Consider the following 15,923-nt stretch of genomic DNA (forward strand, 5'->3'; position numbering starts at 1 on the left):
AACAACATGCGCATCATAGGAATACCAGAAGGTGAAGAGAGCAAGCAAGGGATTGAGAACATATTTGAAGTAATAATGTCAGAAAACTTCCCCAACCTGATGAAGGAAACCAACATACAAGTCCAGGAAGTGCAGAGAGTTCCAACCAGGATTAACCCAAACAGGTCCACACCAAGACACATTATAGTTAAAATGGCAAAGCTTAAAGACAAAGAGAGAACCCTAAAAGCAGCAAGAGAAAGACGGAGGGTTACATACAAGGGAACTCCCATAAGACTATCAAATGATTTTTCTACAGAAACATTGAAGGCCAGGAGGGAGTGGCAGGAGATACTTAAAGTGATGGAAAACAAAGGCCTACAACCTAGATTGCTTTATCCAGCAAGGCTATCATTTAAAGTTGATGGAGAGATAAAGAGCTTTCCAGAAAAAAATAAGCTAAAGGAATTTATTACCACCAAGCCAGCATTGCAAGAAATACTAAAAGGACTTCTGTAAATAGAAGAAAGATCAAAACAACCTAACTACAAATTTAAAAATGGCAATATCTATGTACCTATCAATAATCACTTTAAATGTAAATGGATTAAATGCTCCAATCAAAAGACATAGGGTGGCTGACTGGATAAGACAGCAAGACCCTTGTATATGCTGTATACAAGAGACTCACCTCAGAACAAAAGACACACACAGGCTGAAAGTGAAGGGTTGGAGTAAGATATTTCATGCAAATGGAAACGAGAAAAAAGCTGGAGTTGCAATACTTATTTCTGACAAAATAGACTTTAAAATGAAGAACATACTAAAAGATAAAGATGGGCACTATATAATAATAAAGGGATCGATCCGACAAGAGGACATAACCCTAGTAAACATCTATGCACCCAACATAGGAGCACCTAAATATATAAAACAGGTACTGACTGACATAAAGGCAGAGATCAACAGTAACACTATTATAGTCGGGGACTTCAACACAACTCTGACCACAAGGGACAGGTCTTCCAGACAGAAAATCAATATGGAAACAACAGCCTTAAATGATACATTGGACCACTTGGATTTAATCGATATTTTCAGAACATTTCACCCCAATGCTGCAAAATAGACCTTCTTCTCAAGCGCACATGGAACATTTTCCAAGATAGATCATATGTTAGGCCACAAAACAAGTCTTGATAAATTTAAGAAAATTGAAATCATACCAATTGTCTTCTCTGATCACAATGCTATGAAATTATTAATGAACTACAGGAAAAAAACGGGAAGACACACCAATTCATGGAGGCTGAATAACTTATTACTAAATAATGAATGGGTCAAGCAGGAGATCAAGGAAGAAATCAAAAGATATGCCGAGATAAATGAAAATGAAAACACGACGACCCAAAATCTATGGGATGCCGCGAAAGCAGTCCTAAGAGGGAAATTCATAGCTTTGCAGGCCTACCTAAGGAAACAAGAAACATCACTAACCAACAGTTTATCTTCACATTTAAGGGATTTGGAAAAAGAACAGCAAAATAAGCCCAAAGGGAAAACAAGGAAGGAGATAATAAAGATCAGAGCAGAAATAAATGAAATAGAAACCAGAAAAACAATACAAAAGATCAATGAATCCAAGAGTTGGTTCTTAGAGAAGATAAACAAAATCGACAAAACTTTAGCCAGACTCATTAAAAAAAAGAGAGAGAGGACCCAAATTAATAAAATCAGAAACGAAAGAGGAGAAGTGACAACGGACACTGCAGAAATACAAAGAGTTTTAAGAAGTTACTATGAGCAACTATATGCCAACAAATTTGACAATTTGGAAGAAATGGACAATTTTCTAGAGGCGTACAACCTTCCAAGGCTAACTCAAGAAGAAACAGAAAACCTGAATAGACTGATTACCACCACGGAAATTGAATCAGTAATCAACAGTCTCCCAACAAACAAAAGCCCTGGACCAGATGGCTTTACAGGTGAATTTTACAAAGCGTTCAAAAAAGAATTATCACCAATTCTCCTCAAGCTCTTCCAAAAAATCCAGCAGGAGGGAAGACTCCCAAACACTTTTTACGAAGCCACTATCACCCTGATCCCAAAATCAGACAAAGACACCACAAAAAAAGAAAACTACAGGCCGATATCTTTAATGAACATAGATGCAAAAATCCTCAACAAAATATTAGCAAACAGAATTCAGCAATACATTAAAAAGATCATTCACCACGATCAAGTGGGATTCATCCCTGGTATGCAGGGGTGGTTCAACATCCGCAAATCTATTAATGTGATACACCACATTAACAAAATGAAAAATAAAAATCACATGTTCATATCAATAGATGCAGAAAAAGCATTTGATAAAATCCAACAGCCATTTATGATAAAAACCCTTAAGAAAGTGGGAATAGAGGGATCTTATCTCAACATAATAAAGGCCATATATGACAAACCCACAGCTAACATCATATTCAATGGGGAAAAGCTAAAACCATTCCCCCTAAGATCAGGAACAAGGCAAGGATGCCCACTATCTCCGCTTCTATTCAACATAGTTCTGGAAGTTCTTGCCACAGCAATCAGACAAGAAAAAGAAATAAAAGGCATCCAGATTGGTAAGGAGGAAGTAAAGTTATCATTGTATGCAGATGATATGATACTATATATAGAGAACCCTAAAGACTCCACCAAGAAGCTATTAGAGCTGATAGATGAATTTAGTAAAGTGGCAGGATACAAAATTAATATTCAGAAATCAGTTGCATTTGTATATACCAATAATAAAACATCAGAAGGAGAAATTAAAAAAACAATCCCATTTACAATCGCTCCAAAGACTATAAAATACCTGGGAATAAATTTAACCAAAGAAGTAAAAGATCTATACTCAGAAAATTATAAGACACTGATGAAAGGAATGAAGGAAGATATAAATAGATGGAAACACATATCATGTTCATGGATAGGAAGAATTAATATAGTTAAAATGTCCATACTGCCTAAGGCAATATACATATTCAATGCAATTCCTATCAAACTGCCAACGTCGTTTTTCACAGAAATAGAACATATAATCCTAAAATTTATATGGGACCATAAAAGACCCCGAATAGCAAAGGCAATCTTGAGAAATAAGAACAAAGTGGGAGGTATAACAATACCTGACTTCAAATTATACTACAAGGCTACAGTAATCAAAACAGCATGGTACTGGCATAAAAACAGACACATAGATCAATGGAACAGAATAGAGAGTCCAGAAATAAATCCACGCCTATATGGCCATTTAATCTACGACAATGGAAGCAAGAATGTACGATGGAGTAAAGACAGTCTATTCAATAAATGGTGCTGGGAAACCTGGACAGACACATGCAAAAAAATGAAGTTGGACCACCTCCTTACACCATATACAAAAATAAATTCAAAATGGCTTAAAGACTTAAATGTAAGGTCTGAAACCATACCTAGAAGAAAATATAGGAAGAAACTTCTCAGACATTACCCGGAGTAAGATTTTTACTGATATACACCCTCGCGCGAGGGAACTAAGAGAAAGAATAAACATGTGGGATTATATCAAACTAAAAAGTTTTTTCACAGCAAAGGAAACCATCAATAAAACAAGAAGGGATCCTACTGAATGGGAAAAGATATTTGCCAGTGATATATCTGATAAGGGATTAATATCACAAATCTATGGAAAACTTACTCAACCCAACTCCAAAAAAACAAACGATCCAATTAAAAAATGGGCAGAGGACTTGAAGAGACATTTTTCTGAAAAGGACATACAGATGGCAAACAGACATATGAAGAAATGCTCAACCTCGCTAACCATCAGAGAAATGCAAATAAAAACCACAATGAGATACCACCTCACCCCAGTCAGAATGGCTATCATCAATAAATCAACAAACAACAAGTGTTGGCGCGGATGTGGAGAAAAGGGAACGCTTGTGCACTGTTGGTGGGATTGCAGACTGGTGCAGCCGCTATGGAAAACAGTATGGAGGTATCTCAAAATTCTGAAAATGGAACTACCTTATGATCCAGTAATTCCACTCCTAGGTATCTATCCGGAGAAATCCAGAACTTCAATTCAAAAATCTCTATGCACTCCTATGTTTATTGCAGCACTATACCCAATAGGTAAGACATGGAAACAACCAAAATGCCCATCGGTAGATGACTGGATTAAGAAACTGTGGTACATTTATACAATGGAGTATTATGCAGCCATAAAGAAGAAAGAAATCTTACCATTTGCAACAACATGGATGGATCTAGAGAACATTATGTTAAGTGAAATAAGTCAGACAGAGAAAGATAAGTACCATATGATCTCACTTATTTGCGGATTCTAAAGAAAAGAATAAGTGAATGAACTAATCAGAAACAGTTTGGGAGACAATGAGGAAAAACTGAGGGTTGCTAGATGGGCGGGGGGGGTGGGGGGTGGGGGGGAGGGTGAGGGGATTGGAGGGCAGTCGGTGACCACAGGATGGCCACGGGGTTTGAAAATTAATCTGGGGAACGTAATTTGGTGGTTACCAGAGGGTAAGGGGGTTGGGGGGTGGGTGATGAGGGTGAGGGGGATCAAATGTATGGTGATGGAAGGGGAGCTGACTCTGGGTGGTGAACACACAGTGTTATTTATGGATGATGTGATACAGAATTGCACACCTGAAATCTATGTAATTCTACTAACAATTGTCACCCCAATAAATTAAAAATAAATTTAAAAAAAATAAAAAATAAAAAATAAAAAAAATAAAAAAAATAAAATAAAATAAAATTGAAGGAGAGCTAAAGAGCTTCCCAGAAAAGAAAAAGTTAAAGGAATTCATTACCACCAAGCCAGCATTACAAGAAATGTTTAAAAAGACTCCTTTAAGCAGGAGGAAAAGCAAACAAATGAAGATAAAAAATATGAATAATAAAATGGCAATAACTATACTGATCAATAATCATTTTAATTTAAATGGATTAAAGACTCCCATCAAATGGCATAGGGAGGCTGAATGGATATGAAGACCCATGCATACGCTGTCTTCGAGCTACGCACCTCAGATGTAAAGACACAGCACAGACTGAAAGTAAAGGGATGGAATAAAAATATTTCATGCAAATGGAAATGAGAAGAAAGCTGGGGTAGTCATATTATATCAGACAAAAATTACTTTAAAATGAAGACTATAATAAGAGACAAAGAACGACATTACATAATAATAAATGGATTAATCCATCAAGAGAACATCACCCTACTAAACATTTATGCACCTAACATAGGAGAACTAAAGTGAATAAAGCAAATATTGACCCATATAAAGGCAGAGATCAACAGTAATACAATCATTACAGGGGATTTTAACACTATATTGAAACTAACGGACAGATCTACCAGACAGAAAATAAACATGGAAACAGTGGCCTTAAATGACACACCAAGTGACGTCATCAAAATGGCAGTGAGAGATGAGCCTCTGGAAATCTCCCCTAAAATTTACGACAAATTGAACAACTATAACTCCTCAAAGCACTCCCTGCAGAGCACATAGGCAAGACGAAGAGGCTCACTACTAAATTCACCTAAAGGTGGGCAAATTGGGTGAGCAGGGGAGGAGGGAAGGGAGAAGTGTGGAAACGGAGCCACGCTGGCACAGGACGCACACCTAGCTCAGTGCTCCCAGCTCACTGCATCCCAGAACTAATGCAGCTGTGGGAGAGGGAAGAATTCGGACTGCAAAAGCTCCGTGTATAGCCAACAGAGCTGAGGGGACAGCATATAACACTGCTGAACCAAACACTCATGGCAGAGACCTCGGAGGAAAGACTGAGGGAAGAAGGTAGAAAACGGAGCTTTAAGCCTTCACTGCCACAAAGAACCGAAGCCTAACGCACTGAGACTAGCCAAACCCTCCCTACCCTCACAGAGCTTGACCTGCCACCACCTGCCTGGTGCTAGAAGCTGGAACAATAGCAGTGTCAGATAAAAAGACCAGAATATTTGCAGTTCTGAGAACTGTAGTCCACAAACAAAGATTCACAGCCCAACTAGTTCCAGCAAAGGGGAGGAAGCCATGGAAACAGGACTGGCTGAGGTGATAGTTCCCGAAATTACTCTGGGCCACCTCTCACAACTGACCCTGCCCCTGTCCCCACCTATCTGGGCAGACCCCTGCAGAAGTAAACAGAACTGCTGAAACTCACGGGTTCGAAATCTACTGCAGGAAGAGCTTTGGAACTTCAAAAGCTCTCCGAATCCGCTAGGGACGAGGCGCCCTATGACCCAGGCGAACGGTTAACAGAGGAGAAACCCGGCTTCCAGGAAATCCCCCATTGTGTGAGAAGCTGGAATAGTGCAGAGAAAACATAACACTACACTCTGACAGAGAAAAACCGGCTGCAGTCTCAGAGAAAATGAAACCTTATACCAACACGTCCTAGAAAACAAAAGAATGACCTCTTCCTATCAACGTGTTGCAGAACCTACAACTGTAGATGCCTACTAAGAGAAATAATAAATCATTAGTTGCTATGACATTCCAAGACATTCCATTAGTTCCAAGACAACAAGACAGTTCAGAAAGAAAGTGAAAACACTCCAGAAAATGAACTTAAAGATATGGAAATATTTGACATAAATGACAGAAAATACAAGATTGCAGTTCTAAAAAAAACTCAATAAGATGCAAGAAAACACAGAAAGCAGTTTAATGAACTCAGAAACACAATAAAAGAACAACATGAAAATTTTACCAAGAGACTGAAATTTTAATAAATAACCAAATAGAATTTCTGCACATTAAGAACTCAGTAGAAGAAATTAAGAATGAAACAGCCAGCTCGGAAAGTAGAGTTGACCAGATGGAAGAAAAAAATCAGTGACATCAAAGACAAAAACAGGGAAATGACACGGTTGAAAAAAGAAAGAGAATTGAAACTTAAATAAATGAAAGAACCCTACAAGAATTTTCTGACTCCATCAGAAGACCAATATAAGAATAATGGGCATACCATTAGGAGAAGAAAGACAGAAGGGAACAGAGAGTACATTCAAACCAATAGTCGATGAGAACTTCCCAAACTTGTGGAAAGAACTGGATCCTCCAATCCAAGAAGCAAATAGAACACCTAATTACCTCAACCACAACAGGCCTTATCCAAGACACATTGTATTGAAGCTGTCAAAAATCAACGGCAAAGAAAGAATCCTCAAGACAGCCAGGGAAAAGAAGACGTAACCTACAAAGGAAAGCCCATTAGATTATCATCAGATTTTTCAGCAGAAACTCTACAAGCCAGGAGGCAGTGGAAACAAATATTCAAACTATTGAAAGAGAGAAATTATGAACAAAGAATAATATATCCAGCCAAGATATCCTTTACATATGAAGGAGGAATAAAGACCTTTACAGACATACAGAAGCTGAGAGAATTTTCTAATACACAACGTGCACTACAAGAAATACTAAAGGAGGCAATTCGACCACCATCAACAGGGACAACTTGTGGCAACCAAAATATGAAAAGGGGGAGAGTAAAGGCCTGAATCAGAATATGGGAATGGAGAAAGCAAGCATGCTGAAGAAAATGGAACACTCTCAATATGAAACTTTCTTTTACATAAACTTAAGGGTAACCACTCAAAAAAAAATCCACATTGAAATATGTACTGTAATGAAAGAAGAAACAGAGGGAAACATCACGGAATACCACCACACAGAAATAATAGACAAAAACAAAAAGGCAAAAAAATCATGGAGACACAATCTTACCAAAAAACTAAAGATAGAATGATAGGAATCCTCACATATCAATAATCACCCTAAATGTAAATAGACCGAACTCACCAATAAAAAGGCACAGAGTACCAGATTGGACTAAAAAACTAAACCCAACCATATGCTGTCTCCAAGAGACACATCTCAGCTACAAGCACAAACATAGATTCAAAGTAAAAGTATGGAAATTGACACTCCAAGCCAATGGTATCCAGAGAAAATCAGGTGTAGCCATAATGATATTAGATGAAACAGACTTCAGGGTGAAAAAGATAACAAGAGACAAAGATGGACATTTAACAATGGTAAAGAGGACTATACAGCAAGAAGACTTAACAGTCATCAATATTTATGTCCCCATCAGGGAGCACCAAAATATACCAAGCAACTACTAACAGAACTAAAGGGAGAAATTGACAAAAACACAATTATACTAGGGGACCTAAATGCATCATTCACAGCTATGGATGGATCATCCAAACAGAAAATAAATAATGAAATAGCAGCCCTAAATGACACATTAGATGTAATGGACATAATTGACATATATAGAGCACTTCATCCTAAAACATCAGACTATACATTTTTTTCTAGTGTACATGGAACATTCTCAAGGATAGACCATATATTGGGACATAAAACTAACCTCAGCAAATTTAAGAAGAATGAAATCATACCAAGCATATTCTCTGATCACAAGGCTTTGAAATTGGATATCAACTGCAAAAAGAAAGCAGGAAAAAATACAAACACATGTAGATTAATCAACATGATTTTAAAGAATGACCGGGTCAAAGAAGAAATTAGAGGAGAGATCAAAATATACAGAGAAACAAATGACAATGAAAATACATTCTACCAATACTTTTGGGATGCAGCAAAGCAGTTTTAAGAGGGAAATTTATATCATTACAGGCCTATCACAAGAAACAAGAAAAATCCCAAATAAATAACCTCATGTTACACCTTAAAGAACTAGAAAAAGAACAAATGAAACCCAAGGTCAGCAGAAGAAAGGAAATAGCAAAAATCAGAGCAGAACTAAAGGAAATAGAGAACAAAAAGACAATAGAAAAAATCAATGTGACAAAGAGGTAGTTGTTTGAAAAGACTAACAAAACTGACAAACCATTGGCTAGGCTCACTAAACTAAAAAGAGAGAAGACACTAATAAACAAAATCAGAAATGAAAAGAGGAAGTTATCACGGATGACACAGCAATACAAAGGGTTCGTCCAAGAATACTATGAAGGACTATATGCCACCTAATTCAATAACCTAGAAGAAATGGACAACTTCTTAGAAACATATAGCCTTGCTAGGCTAACCCATGAAGAACTGGAAAATCTAAAGAGACCGATCACCAGTAACAAAATTGAATCAATCATCCAAAACCTTCCAAATATCAAAAGTTCGGGACCAGATGGCTTCACTAGTGAATTCTACCGAATCTCCAAAGAGGATCTAATACCAAACCTACTCAAACACTTCCAAAAAATTGAAGAAGAGACAGTACTCCCTAACACATTTTATGAGGCCAACATTATCCTGATACTGAAACCTGGTAAGGACATCACAAAAAAGAAAACTACATGCCAATATCTGTGATGAATACAGTTGCAAATATCCTAAACAAAATACTAGCAAATCAAATGCAACATTCATTAAAAGGATTATTCATCAGGACCAAGAGGGTTTCATCCCAGGGGCATAAGGATGGTTCAACATATGGAAATCCATCAATGTGGTACATCACATAAATAAAATAAAGGGCAAAAATATATGATTATATCAATTGATGCAGAAAAAGCACTTGACAATATACAACATCCATGTATAATTAAAACACTTAATAAAAAAGGTAGAGAAGGAAGACATTAACATAATCAAGTCAATATATGACAAACCTCAGCTAATCTCATAATTAATGGTGAAAAACTGAAGCCCTTTGCTGTACATTCAGGAACACGACAGGGATGTCCCCTATCACGTCTGCTTTTCAACATAGTGTTGGATGTCCTCACCACAGCAATCAGGCAAGAGAAAGAAATAAAAGGCATCCAAATTGGAATGAAGAAGTTAAATTGTTACTCTTTGCAGATGACATGATACTATATATAGAAAACCCTAAAGATTCCACCAAAAAGCTATTAGAAAAAATCAACGAATACAGTACAGTTTCCAGGTACAAAATCAACGTACAAAGTGCATTGCATTCCTATATACTAACAATGAAATCTCAGAAAAAGAAATTTAAAAAAACACTAATTCCTTTTGCAATTGCAGCGAAAGAATAAAATACTTAGGAATAAACTTAACCAAGGATGTGAAAAACCTATATGCTGAAAACTATGACACATTTTTAAAAGAAATTGAGGAAGACACAAAAAAACGGAAGGACATTACATGCTCATGGATGGGAAGAATCAACATTGTTAAAATGGCCATATTACCCGCAGCTATATGCAGATATAATGCAATCCCCATCAAAATCCCAACGCCGTTTTTTAAAGAAATAGAACAAAACGTCATCAGATTTCTTTGGAACCACAAAAGACCCCGAATAGCCAAAACTATCTTAAGAAAAAGAACAATACTGGAGGTATCACACTCCCTGACTGCAGCTTCTACTACGGGGCAACAATAATCACAACAGCATGGTGTTGGCAGAAAAACAGAAACATAGACCAATGGAATACAATTGAGAACTCAGAGATAAAGCCACATAAATATGGACTGATAATTTTTGACACAGAAGCAAAAACATGCAATGGAGAAAAGACAGCCTCTTCAATAAATGGTGCTGGGAGAATTGGAAAGCCACTGGCAAAAGAATGGAACAGGACTGCTATCTGTCAACATGTATCAAAAATAATTCAAAATGGATCAAAGACTTAAGCATTAGACCTGACACAATAAACTGCATAGAAGAAAAAATAGGTACTAAACTTATGGACCTTGGGTTCAAAGAGCATTTTATGAATTTGACTCCAAAGGCATGGGAAGTAAAAGCTAAAATAAAAGAATGGGACTATATGAAACTTAAAACCTTCTGCACAGCAAAAGAAACCATCGACAAAATAAAGAGGCAACCGATTGAATGGGAGAAGATTTTTACAAACAGTGCCTTCGAGAACGGGCTAATATCCAAAATATACAAGGAACTCATGCAATTCAACAACAAAAAAACAAACAAACCAATTGAAAAATGGGCACAGGACCTGAAGAGACATTTCTCTAAAGAGGACATACAAATGGCAAATAGACATATGAAAAAATGTTCAACATCACTTATCATCAGAGAAATGCAAATAAAAACCACAATGAGATATCACCTCACCCCAGTCAGAATGGCTACCATCAACAAGACAAATAGTAACAAGCGTCGGAGAGGCTGTGGAGAAAAAGGAACCCTCATACACTGTTGGTGGGAATGCAGACTGGTGCAGCCGTTATGGAAGGCAGTGTGCAGGTTCCTCAAAAAATTACGAATAGAATTACCCTATGACCCAGCAATCCCTCTCCTGGGTATCTACCCAAAAAAATCTGAAAACATTTATCCATAAAGACACGTGTGCTCCAATATTCTTCAGAGCTTTATTTACGGTGCCCCAGACACGGAAACAACCAAAATGTCCTTCGATAGATGAATGGATAAAGAAGTTGTGGTATATATACACATTGGAATACTTTTCGGCGTTAAGAAAAGATGAAATAGGACCATTTGTGACAACATGCATGGATCTTGAGAGTATAATGCTAAGCGAAATAAGTCAAACAGAAAAAGCACAGAACCATATGACTTCACTGATATGTAGTATATAAACCAAAAACAACAAAAGAACAAGACAAACAAATGAGAAACAAGAACTCATAGACAGAGACAAGAGTTTAGTGGTTACCAGAGGGTAAGGGGGGTGGGGGGTGGGAGATGAGGGTAAGGGGGATCAAATATAGTGATGGAAGGAGAACTGACTCTGGGTGGTGAACACACAATGGGATTTATAGATGATGTAATACAGAATTGTACACCTGAAATCTATGTAATTTTACTAACAATTGTGACCACAATAAATTAAAAAAAAAACGGAAAATCATTTATAAATATTAAGAATCAACATAAAAAAAAACTCATAGACACAGACAATAGTTTAGTGGTTACCAGAGAGTAAGGGGGCAGGGGGTGGTAGGTGAGGGTAAAGGGGATCAAATATATAGTGATGGAAGGAGAATTGACTCTGGGTGTTGAACATACAATGGGATTTATAGATGAGGTAGTACAGAATTGTACACCTGAAATCTAGGTAACTTTACTAACAATTGTAACCCCAATAAACTTTATTTTTTAAAAAAGTTTCATCAATTTTGTTTACCTCTTCAAAAAACGACTCTTGGTTTCATTGATCTTTTGTATTGTTTTCTGCATCTCTATTTCGTTTTGTTCCAGCCTGATTTTTATGATTTCCTTTCTTGAACTCACTTTTGTTTGTTATTCTTTTTTCCAGTTCCCTTAGATGTAGAGATAGACTGTTGATTTGAGATTTTTCTTGTTTCTTTAGATAGGCCTGCATTACTATGGATTTCTCTCTTAAGATGGCTTTTGCTGTGTCCCATAGACTTTGGGTCATTGTGGTTTTTTTTTGTTTGTTTGTTTTGTTTTTTTTTTTTTTTTTTAATTTATTGGGGTGACAATTGTTAGTAGAATTACATAGATTTCAGTTGTGCAATTCTGTATCACATCATCCATAAATCACACTGTGTGTTCACCACCCAGAGTCAGCTCCCCTTCCATCACCGTACATTTGATCCCCCTCACCCTCATCCCCCACCCCCCAACCCCCTTACGCTCTGGTAACCACCAAATTACGTTCCCCAGATTAATTTTCAAACCCCGTGGCCATCCTGTGGTCACCGACTGCCCTCCAATCCCCTCACCCTCCCCCCCACCCCCCACCCCCCCCGCCCATCTAGCAACCCTCAGTATTGTGTTTTCATTTGTCTTGATGTATATTTTTATTTCTTTCTTGATCTCATTGTTCACACATTCGTTATTTACTAGCATGTTATTTAACCTCCATAGGTTTGTGTGTTTTTCAGTTTCATTCCTGTAATTGATTACTAGTTTTATGCCACTGTTGTCAGAAAAGATGCTTGATATGATTTCAGTCTTCTTACATTTATTGAGACTTGTTTGGTGGCCTGATATGTGGTCTATCTTGGGAACTGTTCTATGTGCATTTAAGAAAAATGTATATTCTGCAGCATTGAGATGAACTGCTTTAAAAACATCAATTAAATCCATCTGGTCTGCTGTGCCATTTTTTTTTAATTAAAGTTTATTGGGGTGACATTTCTTAGGAAAGTTACCTAGATTTCAGGTGTACAATTCTGTATTATATCATCTATAAATCCCATTGTATGATCACCACCCAGAGTCAGTTCTCCTTCCATCACTATATATTTGATCCCTCATACCCTCATCTCCCACACCCCATCACCCTTACCCTCTGGTAACCACTAAACTATTGTCTGTGTCTATGAGTTTTTGTTTCTCATTTGTTTGTCTTGTTCTTTTGTTGTTTTGGGTTTATATAGCACATATCAGTGAAATTATATGGTTGTCTGCTTTTTCTGTCTGACTTATTTCGCTTAGCATTATACTCTCAAGATCCATCCATGCTGTCACAAATGTTCCTATATAATCTTTTCTTAAAGCCGTATAATATTCCATTGTGTACATATACTACAACTTCTTTATCCATTCATCTATCGAAGGACATTTTGGTTGTTTCCATGTCTTGGCCACCATAAACAAAGCTGCAATGAACATTGGAGCACACGTGTCTTTATGTATAAATGTTTTCAAATTTTTGGGTAGATACCCAGGAGAGGGATTGCTGGGTCATAGGGTAATTCTATTCGTAATTTTTTGAGGAACCTGCACACTGCCTTCCATAACGGCTGCACCAGTCTGCATTCCCACCAACAGTGTATGACGGTTCCTTTTTCTCCACAGCCTCTCGAACACTTGTTACTATTTGTCTTGTTGATGATTGCCATTCTGGCTGTGGTGAGGTCATATCTCATTGTGGATTTTATTTGCATTTCTCTGAAGATTAGTGATGTTGAGCATTTTTTCATGTCTATTTGCCATTTGTATGTCCTCTTTGGAGAAATATCTCTTCAGGTTCTCTGCCCATTTTTCAATTGGGTTGTTTGTTTTTTTCTTGTTGAATTGCATGAGTTCCTTGTATATTTTGGATATTAGCCCCTTCTCGAAGGCACTGTTTGCAAAAATCTTCTTCCATTCAGTTGGTTGCCTCTTTCTTTTGTCGATGGTTTTTTTTTGCTGTACAGAAGGTTTTAAGTTTCATATAGTCCCATTCATTTATTTTAGCTTTTACTACCCTTGCCTTTGGAGTCAAATTCATAAAATGCTCTTTGAACCCAAGGTCCATAAGTTTAGTACCTATGTTTTCTTCTATGCAGCTTATTTTGTCAGGTCTTATGCTTAAGTCTTTGATCCATTTTGAATTAATTTGGTACATGGTGACAGATAGCTGTCCAGTGTCATTCTTTTGCACATGGCTTTCCAATTCTCCCAGCACCATTTATTGAAGAGGCTGTCTTTTCTCCATTATATGTGTTTTGCTTCTTTGTCAAAAATTTTCTGCCCATGTTTATGGAGGTTTATTTCTGGGTTCTCAATTCTATTCCGTTGGTCTACGTGTCTGTTTTTCTGCCAATACCATGCTGTTTTGATTATTGTTGTCCTGTAGTACTAGCTAAAGTCAGGGAGTGTGATACCTCCAGCATTATTCTTTTTTCTTAAGATTGCTCTGGCTATTCATGGTCTGTTGTGTTTCCAAACAAATCTGATGATTTTTTGTTCTATTTCTTTAAAAATGCCATTACAATTTTGATGGGGATAGCATTAAATCTGTATATTGCTTTGGGTGATATGGCCATTTTAACTATGTTGATTCTTCCAATCCATGAGCACGGAATGTTTTTCCATTTCTTTCTGTCTTCAATTTCTTTTAAACATATCTTGTAGTTTTCAGCATATAGGTCTTCAACATCCTTGGTTAACTTTATTCCTAGGTATTTTATTCTTTTTGCAAATGATTTTTCTGCATCAATTGATATAAACATATGATTTTGTCATTTATGTTGTGTATGTGATTTATCACATTAATGGATTTGCGAATGTTTATCCACCCTTGTGCCCTTGGGATGAACCCCACTTGGTCGTGATGAATGATCTTTTTAATGCATTGTTGCATTCGATTTGCTAGAATTTTGTTTAGGATTTTTGCATTTGTATTCATCAGAGATATTTGTCTGTAGTTCTCTTTTTTCTTGTGTTGTCCTTGCCAGGTTTTGGTATCAGGGTAATGTTGGCCTCATAAAATGGGTTAGGGAGTACTGTCTCTTGTTCAATTTTTTGGAAGAGTTTGAGCAGGATTGAACATTAGATACTCTTTGAAGGTTTGGTAGAATTCACTAGTGAAGCCATCTGGTCCCGGACTTTTGCTTTTGGGAAGGTTTTGGATGAGTGATTCAATTTCGTTACTGGTGGTCGGTCTGTTTAGATTTTCCAGTTCTTCATGGTTCAGCCTAGGAAGGTGTATGTTTCTAAGAACTTGTTCATTTCTTCTAGGTTACTGAATTTGGTGGCATAAAGTCCTTCATAGTATTCTTGGATAATCCTTTGTATTTCTGGGGCATCCGTTATAACTTCCCCTTTTTCATTTCTGATTTTATTAGTGACTTCTCTTTTTTTATCTTAGTGAGCCTAGCCAAGGGCTTGTCAATTTTGTTAATCTTTTCAAAGAACCAGCTCTTTGTTACATTAATCTTTTCTGTTGTCTTTTTGTTCCTATTTCATTTACTGCTGCTCTGATTTTTATTATTTCCTTTCATCAGGTGACCTGAGGTTCATTTGTTCTTCTTTTCTAGCTCTTTAAGGTGTAACGTGAGGTTATTTATTAGGGATTTTTCTTGATTCTTGAGATAGGCCTGTAATGATATAAATTTCCCTCTTAAAACTGCTTTTGCTGCAGCCCAAAAATTTTGGTAGGATGTATTTTCATTGTCATATGTTTCTATGTATCTTTTAATCTCTCCTCTAATTTCTTCTTT

The 15,923-nt window shown here is 36.9% G+C and overlaps 1 protein-coding gene across 2 annotated transcripts in view; it reads right to left on the reverse strand.

Annotated features, from left to right (window-relative positions):
• Positions 1–15,923, reverse strand: part of SLC6A14 (solute carrier family 6 member 14) — a 77,434-nt gene that overhangs the window by 12,724 nt on the left and 48,787 nt on the right. The window lies entirely within an intron of this gene.

Source organism: Rhinolophus ferrumequinum, chromosome X (genome assembly GCF_004115265.2).
Source record: "Rhinolophus ferrumequinum isolate MPI-CBG mRhiFer1 chromosome X, mRhiFer1_v1.p, whole genome shotgun sequence".
Classification (NCBI taxonomy): Eukaryota; Metazoa; Chordata; class Mammalia; order Chiroptera; family Rhinolophidae; genus Rhinolophus; species Rhinolophus ferrumequinum.